Source organism: Chroicocephalus ridibundus, chromosome 1, assembly GCF_963924245.1.
Source record: "Chroicocephalus ridibundus chromosome 1, bChrRid1.1, whole genome shotgun sequence".
Taxonomy (NCBI): Eukaryota; Metazoa; Chordata; class Aves; order Charadriiformes; family Laridae; genus Chroicocephalus; species Chroicocephalus ridibundus.
In genome coordinates this window covers 68,243,508-68,257,730 of record NC_086284.1, presented here as the reverse complement: position 1 = coordinate 68,257,730, position 14,223 = coordinate 68,243,508, and the positions used below count along the sequence as shown (strand labels likewise).

At 40.5% G+C, this 14,223-nt stretch overlaps 1 protein-coding gene across 11 annotated transcripts in view; it reads right to left on the bottom strand.

The window, feature by feature from the left end:
* Window positions 1-14,223, bottom strand: part of MCF2L (MCF.2 cell line derived transforming sequence like) — a 179,070-nt gene that overhangs the window by 94,780 nt on the left and 70,067 nt on the right. The gene's annotated exons all lie outside the window — the stretch shown is intronic.

The window sequence follows — 14,223 nt, the reverse complement described above, 5'->3', positions numbered from 1 at the left end:
CAAACTGGCATGTTTTCCTTGGTGGTAAACCCATCAAGCACCTGTTCCCTATGAAGGGGCCTACCTAAAGCAGCAGGAACCACCAAAAGGACATATCTTTCAACTTGCAATGTCACATTAGTACAAGATGCACAAATCTTATTCGTAAGAAAATGGGAAGTAAGGCAACAGATAATAAAATCAACTATAACCAAAATATTCCATATGATCTTTCAGACGTGAACGCTCAGTCGTCTTGCTTTACTTGACCCTTTAAAGTAATCACCCAGTGACAGACTACCTGTTAATTAATACACTTGAGATTAGTTACCAGCAATCCAGACTCGGCAATACAAAGAGTGAACCAATGTGCAGGAGTGACAGCAACAACCATATGAAAACAAACAGATTGTTTTTCCTCGCTTCATGGTGATAAAGAGCCCTTTTCCATCAAGAGAGGTCAAGGAAAGAGGCCAGTGAGGATAAAAAGCTTGGACTGATGGTTACATCTGTTCACAAAATCCCATTTACAGATGGGGCAAAGCTCAGCTTTAGCTTCAGCACTCCTGAGCCATCAACCATTCCCACGAACACCAACCCAAACAAACCCAGGTCCCCCACAGACCACACCAGAGGTTATTTTCTGAAGCGCCCCCATATCTGTGTTCTCACCACTCATCCGCCATGGGGCAGGAACTGTTGATAATCCCAAACCAGTCAGCTGTATTGTACTAATTCTACCATCCATACTAGCAGCGCTATTCAGTGCGGAGCATTAAAATGCGACCTGAAGGATCTAACTGAGGTAATTTAGTTTAAGTTCTGCTATTTCATTTTGGGGCCCATCACATTTCATGCTATGTCAAAACCCAAGAGTTTCCTAAGCAATATTTGATGTTTTTAAAGGTAGATTCAAAAGAAGTAACACTCCCTAGAAATGTTTTACTTAACTGTTCTGTATTTTGCAAGGACATTACTAGCACATTTGATTTTTAAGAGAGTTCAAAATTAGTGAATGAGTCTCCACACCGCTCCCACAAGTCCTGTAAATACTCAGACATGTGAAAGTTGAGACTGAGTAAGTGACCTAACCTGGATCAGGTAACAGCATTTGTTGCGACGTCAGAAACAGGATCTACATCTGGTCTCGGCTCTAAGCCCGTACTCCCTCCTTTCCAGGACCGTCACCCAACCGGCTCGGCGGAGGCGCATGCTCCTAGATCAGTATCTTGACTTGTAGTCCTCAGACAGAGATCATAATTCACAGCATTTTATTTCTAGCTGTTGTGCTACAACATGGCTCCAGGAAGAACAGTCCTAGAGCAGCTACAAATCCTACTACATATGACATGCCATATGCAAGTACACACATTGATACTCATTTCTTTCTTAATAGCACCAAGCCAGTCTCAAACATTTGCTAGCGAGAGTCCTCAGCAACATGCTTGGCTGACTGTTAATATTAACAGGAGTTTGCTAAAACCTAACTATCCCAAGTTTTACGCAATGATATAGGAATGCTCTCCAAACATGCAAAGAGAGGGTGAGGAAGCTTTATGGCCTTCCTTCAGGCATTAAAAACAACTGAAAGAGGAGATACCTTTTTGAGAAGGGTGTATCACCTTCACCCACACCCATTCAAGTTAAGACAGAGGAACCTAATATTTTGGCAAGCTGGCTACTTCCTTAAGAAAAAGAAAAAAACACAAAACAAAAAAACATGAATGTAAAAGAGGAAAAAGAACCACCTCCAGCACGCTGGCTGTGCTTACTCTCATTGTCAAGACAGAGGGGAAGTATAAACCCACATATTAATCACCACTGCCTGTTCCACAACCCCTTCATGTTGTATGTAACGTGGACAGCCACCTCCCAACAGGCTTCTGTCTTCAGATTTTGAAGCAGAGGAAACAGTGGAGCAAGTAATTCAGAAAACCAAGTACTTGTTTAAAAATAACCCAATTTCAGGGACTAGCGCAACAGATGCGTATAATATTCATTCTCCAGGTGCCCACCTAGCGTCCTTCTAGCCTTCAAATCTCCTAAATCCACAGTTCCTGGACCACTCAGGATCTAATAATAATGATCATGGCTAAGATCACCAAAATATAGCACTGCTTGTTTCAATCTTACTACCCTCCAATATTAACCAACCGGACACACCTCCACATCTCACTTTCAGGACCCAGAGCGTCCTTAGACTGAACAGCACAGGTGAAGAAGCGGTACAGAGAGCTCAGCCTCTGCTGTACAGGAGACTCGGAGCCTGCTCCCGCCGTGCCGGAGGGACAGGAGCCCACACAAGGTGCCGCTGTGGAAATTGGCCTCAGCTGTCTGGCAAAACAGTGGTTCAGGCAAAGGTGATTTTTTCCTAGCAGTTCCATTCTGTACAGAGAGCTTAAAATCTCACTGGGCTAGAGACGCTACAGGCTCCTGTGAAGCAGAGTATGAAACACCCTCCTGGGAAAAGGGGGCTCCTGACAGTAACCAAATGCATTTTTATTTTAGCGCTCTATTTAGGAGCGCGTGCGTGGGGGAAATGCTTGCTCCATAGTTATAATACTTGGTCTCCTTGCTGTGTGCTTCAGAGAACAGCAGCAAGAAAGAACAAACGAGTCGAAGCCAAAACCCTTCCCTGGCCTTTGTGATCCAGTTTGAAACACAACTGGAGAGGAAAACTGTGGTACGTGGGCACGCATGTTAGCGACAAGAACATAGGGGCAAATTTAAGCTGTATTAAAACACACAGGAGCAACAACCCTCCTGAGAAAGTGTATGTTGGTAACAGGTATGTTATAAATGCAAGTAAACAATTTCAACTCCACTCATGCTCTACGCTCAGGTTAAGTTCTCCCTGCCACCTCAGCATGGGCTGTGAGCAACATACTCCAGCCCACAGCGCAGAGGAAAACACTGTGGGAGAAGCTGTTAAGGGATGGATGCAAAGCCAATTGAGGGTAAAAGGCGGCGTCATCCTCATTTCATGAAACGCAGAGAAGGAAGTTGCGACTGTGGCTTAAATATACAAGATACTGCACCTGCTTAATAAAGCACGTGCAAGTGTGCAGCACAAGGGTGGCAACGTTCGTGGTAAAGTATATTAAAGTTTGATAAGTTCAACATTATAGTATAATTATTAAACATATTTTTCCTTCAGGGGTGAGGTACTTCGCAAAAAGCACAACAATAAAACGATGTGGCACTTTGTGGGATTCAGCATGACAAAAGCTATCCTTACAGGATCATCTTTAGCATAATGTAAATGTATACTCTCTCTAAAAAAAACCCCGCAAAAGATACCTAACTCGTATACCTAACTACCTTTCCAGAGGTCCCTTCCAACCTCCATCATTCTGTGATTCTGTACCTGTAACCACAGCATTTATAATTGCGTGGAGTTTGGAAGACGTTGGACAATATGATGCATCTGCTGGCATCTAGTTTAGCATACCAGACTATTTAAAAGCCCTATTAATTTTCTTCTTCTAATCCTTCTTGATTTTTTTTTTCCCAAAGAATGGATGCAAAAAAAAGGTCTCGTGCTTTTTAAAGTCAGCAGGCATTCAAAATTGCTAATTCTTTCTGGTTTACATCAAAAGATTCCAAAGCATTGAAAATAAGTTTATATACACATTATACATCCATACACACACACACACATATGTGTTTGTATAAATCTATTACGTAAAGCAGCTTGTTAAATCTCCATACAGCAACAAAACTAACCCACTTTAAACTGCTTTGGCAGTTTTCAACTCAGATGCTAAGTCACCAAAAAAGGCCTCTGTATCACATCCAAACCTAAATTTAAGCCAACATGAGCAATCAAAACTCGTGGTCAGAGAAAAACAGTGAGAGCTCCTATTCATAAAGACAGACACTGCTTCCATGAAAATGAGCATGCTGGTAATACCAATAGCTGCTGGAGCACTTCAAAGTGAAGGACGCTGTTCAATTAATAGGATAAAGCCTGCAATCTCTTTCAAAAAGATATTGCTAGGAAGAAACATAAGGAAAGCTACTGGGGAATTACACCTTAAAAGTACTCTTGCACCGTACGACGGTAATAAATTTCAGAGCTTTGAGGATTACGCAGCCCTTACACTGGGTATCTGGAAAGTAAAACAAAGAGCAAAAGAAGACTTCAATAAATTTTAAGGAAGTGTAACACCCTATCAGGGATGGCGCACCTCTGACCTCATGACTACACTTAGAGTTTCTTTCACAAACCATGACAGAAGTCTGGCCACTGAATGCAGTTATCATACATCTGTTTCCATTTCTAATTTCAAAATTGTATCTTTTTGGTGTCCTGGGAACTGAATTTCAATCAGTTTATATTTTTCTAGTTACATGTCCTTTCTAAACAAGCTCCCACAAGTATTTGATCACAGGCCTCTCCTTCACCGTGCTGCGGGATTTACCGAGGTTCCTCACTTCAGGGAGACACAAAAACCAGACTTTTCTTCAGGTCAAATTTAATCACCCAGGAGTTAGTAGTAAAACACTTTATCCTGCAGTACTTGGTGACAGTTCCATCTGTCCACAGCTGCAAAAGCCAACAGAGAAATGTATCTGACCTTTTTAACTTCACAAGCAGCGGTACCTCCCTACAGCAGCGCCCGCAACGAGATGCGGCTACTCAGACTACACTGGGGCGAGGAAAAGAGGACTCCTGGCTCTGCACCAATATTCAAAATTCAGTAAATGGGAGACTGCAGTCCGGTAAGAACTGAAAACTGTAATTAAAGGTGGAAATCAAACTGCCACTGACATTAGACAGAAGGTAGGACTAAAATTCAGGAAAATCAACAGGATGAGATCCATTTTTATAGCAGCAGTGGGATTAAAGGAGCAAGTGAAGGAGCTAAGAAAAAGAAATAGATGAGGAGTTTAGTGGCAACAAAAATGATAACCCAACAGTGAGTAACGAGAACAGAAATGTGATGAAAGCAGCACAGGAATTGAACTCAGGAATGGAAAAGCAGGTTTATTTTGTATTCTGAAACACTATATATTAATAAAGAACATTACTGCAGAAAGCAAGAAAAACCAACGCAGACCATTACAAAGTGTTGTGCCACAATTGCAACTATATTGATAGTCAAGATCTAAAATAAAACTTTGTCAGCAATAGGAAACCTTTTTTGTGACTCAAAGTATACAGCATCATTTTTTCCCCCAGATTAACAAGATACTCAGGAAGCATAAAAACTTTCAGGTCAGAAGTTGTGGGAGAACTGGTTCCAACAAAAATATCATATGCTCCTGTAACACTGATGAACACAGATAAAGGCTGCAAAACTATTTATTACAAAGGAAGGAAAGGAAAAGAACTTTTGCAGAAATCATCATTCCCCCAAATACTGAAAGAGCAAACAGGACAGAGGGAAGAGAAACCTGCCTTTGATAGGAGATAAAATAAAGAGACAGAAAAGACTCATTCCATCAAAGCTCTAAAATAAGTTCAGGTGGTTTTGGACAAGTTTGTTAGGATATTTCAGTGCTGGAGGATAATTCACAGCTTCAAATAAAATGAAAAAATTTGTCTATTAGATCGTTTCACTTAGATGCCATTTTAGGTTGGTGAGTACAGGAAAAATCCTTCAGAATTGTCCATCAAACTTAAGTCTTACCCTGCATAAATCTGACCCACTTTATTGTGAGATTACACTTGAAAATGGTCAAACCCACAAAATAGATAGAATAAAAATGCCACCGTCTTCTTAACAACTTCTTACTTTTCAAGCCAGTTTTGATTTTGACTCATGATTTGGAATTTCTGTGGCCAAAGTATGCATGCTGCAGCAAGCTGCCTGTGGCCGAGCAACTTACCAAGTCCCTACTTATGGAAAAAGTGTGAAAAAATACAAGCAAACACTTTGAGCAATCCCCAAAGCTTACCATTCTCTCTCCCCTTACAGGTTCCCAAAATAGTATTTCAATTTCTCCCATTGCCAACCCTTTCACCCTCCAGGGCTTCAACAAGCTTCAGAGTTCCCTCAAGAAAAGAGAAGACTTAACATCAGCAAAGAGTAACCAAAGCTCATTTTTCACCAATCAAAAAGAGCAGAAACACATTTAGACTAGCTTTTTCTGAAGAGGTGACCTGAAGAGCCAACCTGGAGAACTCCTTCCGGACAGAAATTCACTTCCTTCCAAGAAAGAAAATCTCACTGCAACAAGAGAACAAAATACCTTAACCCTTGTGCTTAGTAGTGCAATATTCTTGGTGAAATTTAATCAATGGAGAAAAGAGAAAGCTCACCCTGCTCTCTGTGGAGACATACAATCACACCTGACCTTTTTACTTTGTAGACTCAGGATTTTTAAGAAAACATTAGTGGATCATTAAAAAAAAGGCAGTGATCCCTTTAATAAAACACTTCTTAAAAAAAAAAAAAAATCTAACCCTGCAAAGAGCTGTTGTAACATCCATAAACAACTGCAGTGAAGATACATGGCAGCTGTAACTGCGTCCCGTTTCCAGTCTCCAGGAAGCAAACAGGAAACCTATACCCTTACCTGATTGAAAAAGCAGCCAGTCCCTGAGATTTCAATCTGCCTAAAGCAACAGACATTTTCCTTCTTTTCCAGTTTCCTAGGATGCTTCCTGACCCACTCAGGATAGCCTTATGGAGGCCAAGCTTTTTAACAGCAACATTACCTTCATTTTCCACATTAAATATTGCTACTTGCCCTATTACTGTATTTACTTTTCGCCTAGGTGTGACAGCTCAGGCAGGGTTGTGGATTCAAACAACAAAACCACTCCTCTGCCAGGGGCAGTTTATTCGCATCAGCCTCTAACTTCAGAAGGCAGGATTTTTCAGCAGACCTCAAAAACCTTCACACTACTTTGAGATGTGCAGTAATAAAAATAGAGGCACCAGCCAGGCAAGAGATGTAATTATGCAAACCTTTAGCTAACAAGGAGGAAAGGCCTATAAAAACTTGGCAGCCCATCACATCCACCTCCTAATTTCCACCGATTAGGACTTTGCAATTAACAGAAGGCAAAACTTGCCAAGCCCCCCTGCTTTTGTAGCTCTGGGGTAACACCTCAACCCCAAAATTCTTTTGAAACAGTTTCGTATTTCTTCTCTTTTCTGTAAGAAGCACAAAGATGTAAAGAAGGATGGAATGAAGGCCAAAGAGCAAATTCCACTTGCTCTGACACACGCAGCAGCTGAACTAATGCCCACGAATCTCAGAGGAGGGAGAGACCCCCCAGACATGACCCCCACCCATTCTTTCTGCTCTTCCTCTTGCTGCCTTTGCAAAAAATGCATTTAGTTTCCCCCAGCTTCTGTCTTACCAAGCACGTAACCCGATTAGTTGAACATAATTTTAACTTAGCCCTTACCCTTGTAGTTTCATTAAGAGAGAAGCACAGGGCAAGTGGATCAAGGGTGAGGGCGCTCTTTGTAGTTCCCTGCACTATGGTGGCAGCAAATAAGACTTTTTCAATTAAAGCCTCATCCTGCAGCCAATCTTTGAAGTATTTAACAGTGTCTTTTTAACAGGACATATTTTATGCCCTTATTCAAAAGCCTCCCTCTCCCCTTACTCAAACACAGAACACCCTGTGACTGCTGCTGTTTTGATCTCCACGCTACAGCAGTTTAGCCAATACCAAAGACACATATACACCTTTTCAGGACACCAAACACATAATACTGAGGATAACGAATACAGATACCCAGTCAATTCAAGGAATCAGCAAAGAACCAAAGATACTACACAGACAGTATGCTGGAAGTGTTTTCTAACAGCTTTCAGGGTTTTTTCGTCATTAGAATTTCTTTTCCTACACTATGAACAAATTTGATGCAGCTTACATATAAGATGTATCCAAGTCCCTACTGTTAGTTGCATATAATTCCTTAGAGCAGGAAAAAAAAGCAATCCGTATCTTCTTTTTAATCTCCCTGGTTTATTAGCTAGTGAAGGAAACAGCAGCTCAGCTACAAATGAGTAAAAGCACAGAAGTATATTAGTCTCCACAAACCAACAACAAAACCTCATGACTCCACTGAGCTTATTTCATGTTTTCTTCTTCAGGCAATAAGGAAGAAGCTCTCGCTGTACCTGAGTGGAAGGAAAAGACTTGCAGCTCTATCATCAGCTTGCCCAAAAAAGCAGCATGCATCCGTCTGGCACCTCCTGGCAGCTGACAGGTATTGAGCTTCAGCCAGCCCAGCTGGGGCAGATTCGCAGGCATTTAAAGATTCACAGGTGCAGCCACCAGCAGTTAGCTGACCAAGAGCTTGTGCAAATACTGCTTTTGCAAGCAGGTCTTCAGATCAAGTGCGGTGCTACAAACCAGTAACCTCAACGCTGAGACACAGATCTCACGTGAGCCTGCTCCCATCTAGCAGCCCTTCCACTGAAGTTACTGCCTCCCATGCAACAGCAGAGATTGGGAGCTAATCAGTATCCTTCTGGTGTGCTCCACAATTTGGCAAACTGTAACCCAAAGCCTACTTTATCACATTTTCTCTGTTCTTATATTATTGTTTCATACCACGCTGCCTCCCCTCGCTTGCTTAACTGTTGGTATAGTGCTCTAAAACATGCCTTTCATCTCTGAAGCACGGATGCTGTTTGCAGGTACCAACAGCCACCTGTGTTTCTTCCTTTCTAAAATAAACATGGTCACAGAGAGGAAATTGTTTTAAAAAATTTAAACTACTCAAGAGTGAACAAGCCCATTGTTTGGAGAGGAGACTTCGGGGCGGCAGTGCACTACCACGACTGTGTTGCAGAGCATCCGTAAAAATCCTGTGGAGCGCACGGGTTCGAGGTTGGCGTGTGCTGGGACAGGGGGAGAGGGGACAGAGCATTCTCATTGTTTAAATGCAAACAATAATAATAATAGGCTTTTGTAATTGAGAGAAGGAAGCAATCTAATGTGGAAAACAGTTGTTATGACTCTGTTTATGACTCCCTGTTCCTGAAAAATATGCCGGGTTACTTTGTAACATGGAAGGGGACTAAACTGAGGTGACCTGAAACTGGGCAAACGGATGAAAACTCCTCTGATAAGATGGGCTTGGGAATACCTTTTTTCTTTTTTTCTACTGGAAGCATGCCAGAATGGAAAATACTGGGTGGAGGATCCCTAACTCTTGTGGCTGTAAGAGCTTTATCCTCAAACCCCCAGACAAATTTCAGTTATTTAGGCAGTAAACCAGATTCACTGCCAAACGGTGGCTTGGGCACCTTCAGGGAGAAAGCTAACACCTGAGTCCACGGGGATGATCCTCAAAACAATCTCCTAACACTTCAAAACCTGAAGGTTCATTAGAAATTCTTCCAACACAGCTGAAGTTCTCTGCATACAGTCTGATCTGTATTTAGACAGTTTAATAGAGAAAGAAATTCCAAGAGCTGGGCCAAAACCCCAAGTCCCTCTTTTGGCAAGGAAACAGGCTTTGTTAGGGACCACTAGGACTTAAGTTTTAAAGCTCTAATAATAAGGTGGGTACTATCAAACCTCCTCTAATGCTTGCAGTGAAAATGGGAGCACAAGCTGGTTTCGTACTCAACTGCGGGTGCACATCACTCGCACTCGGAGCGTGCTAACCAGACCAGGATGCCTCACAGGACAAGCAGAGCATCTCCTCGCTTAAGGATGCCATTGCAGTTTAGGGCGGCAAATCTGGCATTCCCAGAGGGATATTTTGGGGCATTGTGAAAACTGTACTCACAAAGCTGTGATACCTAGGGACCCAAAGGACCAAGCGAGGACTCCGAGGGTCCCACTTTTTGGCTGATTCGCCCAACTTCCCTTTACATCATTCTGGGACTTGGAGCCTCTGTGGCTCTTATGCTGCTTAAGTAGCACTGTACAGCCAGTCACCTGCGCCAAAGCAGCTCCTCTCTCATACCGCAAAAAATATTAGTCCCTTTGACAAAGTAAATCTTAAAAGTTGCAGTCATACTCAGAAAAAAAATAGCAATCTCCCCTCGGGCTATCTTAAATACACAATTTTGTCTTGCTGCTTGAGTTAAAATATGACTAAATCCATATTTTATTTCTCTGATGCCTTTTCTGCCATAGGGCATTCTGTTGTGTCTACAAACTGTTTCATCTGCAAAACATTACAAGATTTCATCACAAGCAATATATATACTTCATTTGGTCATAGGAGGTATCTCTTCATGAAATATTAAGTTAGCACTCTATCATTATTCAGCATGTGCATCTGGAGACTGTCACATCCTATCTGATTCAAGGAAAAAAATCACATATTTCTGTAAGAAAAGCATGCTTTGCTTAATGTTACTGACATCGGAGAATTTTGCTTCTCAACTTTGAAATAACTTCTTATTACACAGGAAAACATTCAAAAAACTCATTAGGTTGATTTTTTTTCTTGAAGGAATCTATCCCTAAAATAACTCCTGAAATTCACATGACAACATCTGCAAAAATTATTATTACGACCTACCTTGCAGACAAATAACATAATTTTCAATAGCTGGAAGTCAGAAAAAAACAGAGAAGGAACGAAGGTCAAACGTTATCAACTAAAAGGGGAAAAGTTTACACTGAAGAAGGTAGTAGACACCACCTGAGGTCTTTAAACAATCTTTGAGAGCCACCATGGTAGATGATACAGAGACAGATATCAAAACATTATCTGTGTCCCAGATGCACAGTCCAGTTAAAATGTCGGAACACACTACTGGAGTCCTAGAGGTTTTTGTGGTTAGAGAGTTTGAAAGTGAGCTGAAGGAGAGCTGTGCAGTTTTGGGCTCCCAAGAAGGACATGTTTTGAGTTTCTGTTTCAGAAACTGATCTATGGCATGCACTAAGGTAAAGCTTCTCTAATGTAAAAGGATAGAGGCAGTATCTTGAATTCTTTGTTTCACATGCTAGCTCTCTTTAAAAACAACTGACCTACTGATCCCTACCCATTTTCTCATATACACCTTTTGAATACACCAAAGACGGTGAGAATTAATAAATGTTTGGCTAAAACAGAGAAAATGCTTATTTTGAATCACGAAGGCTTAGAAATTAAAGAGTAATTCTGCTCTGCAGACTCGCTGCATGGAACAACTTGCTTGTGTTTCATGAAAGCTTATGACTCTCACTAGAAGAAGAAAAGGAGGGAAATATAGATTGCATCTTTCCTTCAAATAAAAGCCTGAAAAGCAAGTAGCTCCTTCCCCAAAACCCAAAGGACACATAGAAACAAGTTCTTCAATTAACCCTCTGACATATATTCATACAAACTATATGTCACATACTGTGGAGACTTCTAAAGTGATTTCTCAGAGAAGTAAATCAAAAGATGGACTCGCTCGGGGAATTACTCATCACTAATGCAACTAAGCAACAATGTTAAGACTGTCCATCTTAAACTCCTAATGACTTTCAGAATACAGCCCCATACAGATTAAGGTTACTGTAGGTAATTCACAAATCACATGAGTTCTCATAATCCAGGACAACTCTAAGATAAATAAGCACCGGAATTGTACTAGTCACTTTAAAAGTACACTCTTGACTAACCACTCACATCTGAAATTATGTGGTCATTCTCTCCCAACTGCCCCACCAACTGCTACATGTTTGCTGAGCGTACAAAACTACTTACTAAAAGACAAGTGCAAGCTACTCCCACTGTGTCCTTCAACATCCTCTTCTAACTTGCTCCCTGGACTCACTTTTTCGTGGTCTCTTTACAAAAGTTCCAAAATTGACTAGAAACTTTGAAATAAGAAATAAATGTAAGTCTGATTAAAATAATTCGGTGAAGATGAGACTCACTGCATGCTGATCTCACATTTTTTTCACCTGGGGATAAGAAGCAGCAGCCCCTACAGAAGATCCCCACAGGGTCCTCCAGTTAGTTCTTTAGCCTGACTCCAAAAGGAAAGAATGAACCTATTCAACAGCCCAGTCCCTCATCCCAAATTGTGTGCAAGTTGACAAACTGACTGTCAGTGACACCAAAGACTGATGACAGATATTAAAAAAGAGTAAGTAAATGTGAAAATTAAGACTATCAGCAGGTCTTGTCCATTATTTTCAGAAAAAGCACTGACCAACAAGATTGAGGAAGGCTTCATGCCACACTCGAGTCAAAGTGCAAGAAACAGTACTGGTGTGTGAAGTTGGATTAAACGCTGACTAAAATAGAATCTCTTTGGTTTTGTTTTTTTTTTTAAATCACAGAGCAAGAAATGAAACACGTAACAGTTGCGTTTATCTTCGCTTCCTGCTTTGGAAAAAGATGCAGTGGCTCTGAAATAAGATAAAATAAATAAATAAATAGAACAGCTAGCTTCAATCAGGAAGTGCTGGGAAACTTACAATAAACTTTGATCCTTTTAACTTAGCGTGCTTTACCATGAGGCCATGTATGTTCAACCTTTTCAGGTTAGCTTAACCTTTGAGGTTAATTTGAAGATCACGTGGCATTTTGTTAAACACTACAAGGAAGTAGTGCAGGCCATCTTATTAAGCATGACTTCAGTATAGCTAAACAGATTGCAACAACACATGAGATTGGAAATGTCTTGAAAGAACAATGAAGAAGATAAAGGGAGTAAATAAAGTTACATTCTGTCTCCGGGACTGGTTCTGCCCAGAGAGTAAATACCTTCTTGTTGACAGTTCTCCGTATGGAAAAGCAAATGCATGCTATAAGAACAGCAATTCAGTTTTACTCTAAATTACTGAAACAAAGTATCTCTGCTTATTCATCAGGGAAAGTGTCGGTTCTTTTTTTCACTATTGGATTATTTTTTCCAATCTCCTTTCCTCACAAAGGCATATATTCTTCAGTAGCCATGAAAGCAGGAAAAATACAAATTCCTACTAACTCACTGCATATTATGGCATTAGTACCATATATGCTAGTGCCTCTAATTAAATGGGCTTTTAAAATATCACTTATGGTCAGGAAGACATTTTTTCCCCATTTCAAGAGTCACAGGCACAGTCAGATTTTGTTTTCTGAGAATTCATTTTACAGGTATTGAAATAACACAACTATTTTTGACATTTTTTTCTCTATTCACATGTGTAACCACTAACGTCACACAACAACCACCCTTAGAAAAGGTCTGTTCCTTGTAACTAGACTCATTGACAGCTTAAATCTTAGCAAACAGGGATAAAGAGAAAAATCATAGACAGAGGTTGGGGAGATGCGAGGGGCAAGAGAGCGGGCTCAAGGAGTTCAGAGTCAGTGGATCTATTGGAACAGGAGCCTAGAGGCAAGGTCTTGTATTGCCCTTAATTCTCTGTGTGTGTGTCTCTCTACTTGGAAAGATTCTTAAAAGGCCTTGTTTTCTTGGAGGAATCATTATCCAGAGGAATAAAAGTGGTGGCCTGTACATCAGTACCCCAGAGCCTACATATTCCTGTGTTATTATGCACACAGCTGGAGAAATAACATTCTTCCCCCAGATTGAATAAAGGACTAAAAGTTTTAAAATAGTCACTTTTATTACATTGTAATTTAGAATATTATAATTTTATGTTGTTTAAAAAGGAATTCAAATCACTTTTTAGTACAAGAAATGGGAAATAATAAGCAATTTCAGGGATCTGGAGTGGGACCGCTCCAAAATCTGCTGATAACATCATCTATTTTAGATATTTCTACTTTCTATCACAGCATGCATCTTAACGTGATTGTAAAATACACCCCTCCACTCATGCGTTTCCCTCACTTTTACTTTTTAACACAAAGAATAAAGATTTTAAAATTGAAAAAAAAAAAAAAGCTAAATTACAAACTTCAGAAAAAAGCAGTTTACAAAGGAGGCTAGGGTCCTTAAGTTTTACAGGACGTCAACACAGACACCTAAGTGAAGGAAGAAAAACATTTGCCAGGTGTTGGTGAATTGGTATCTCTGAACAGTAATAACCTCTTTATAAGAAAACGTACACTGAACGCATTCCAGCAGCAGAAACTGCCCTATGAAACTGTGTGATGATGCTCTGAAACTAATTTCTGAGGGAAGAAGCAACTCATTCTTGATGGACTTACTGTTTTGGAACTTTTCTGACAGCTGTGACTGTTTTTGTTTATGTGCTCACTCTTCACTGAGTAACTTGGCTGGGCCCAATAAATCATTTAATTTAAACACATCACAGATATTAAATGGTAGCAAGTTGGCAGTGGGGATGCCATTTGAGAGGAAAGTAAGTTCTATAAAAACCTTATATGGCAATTTAGATCCTAAAATATCTAATATTTTACTTCCTTCAGAAAA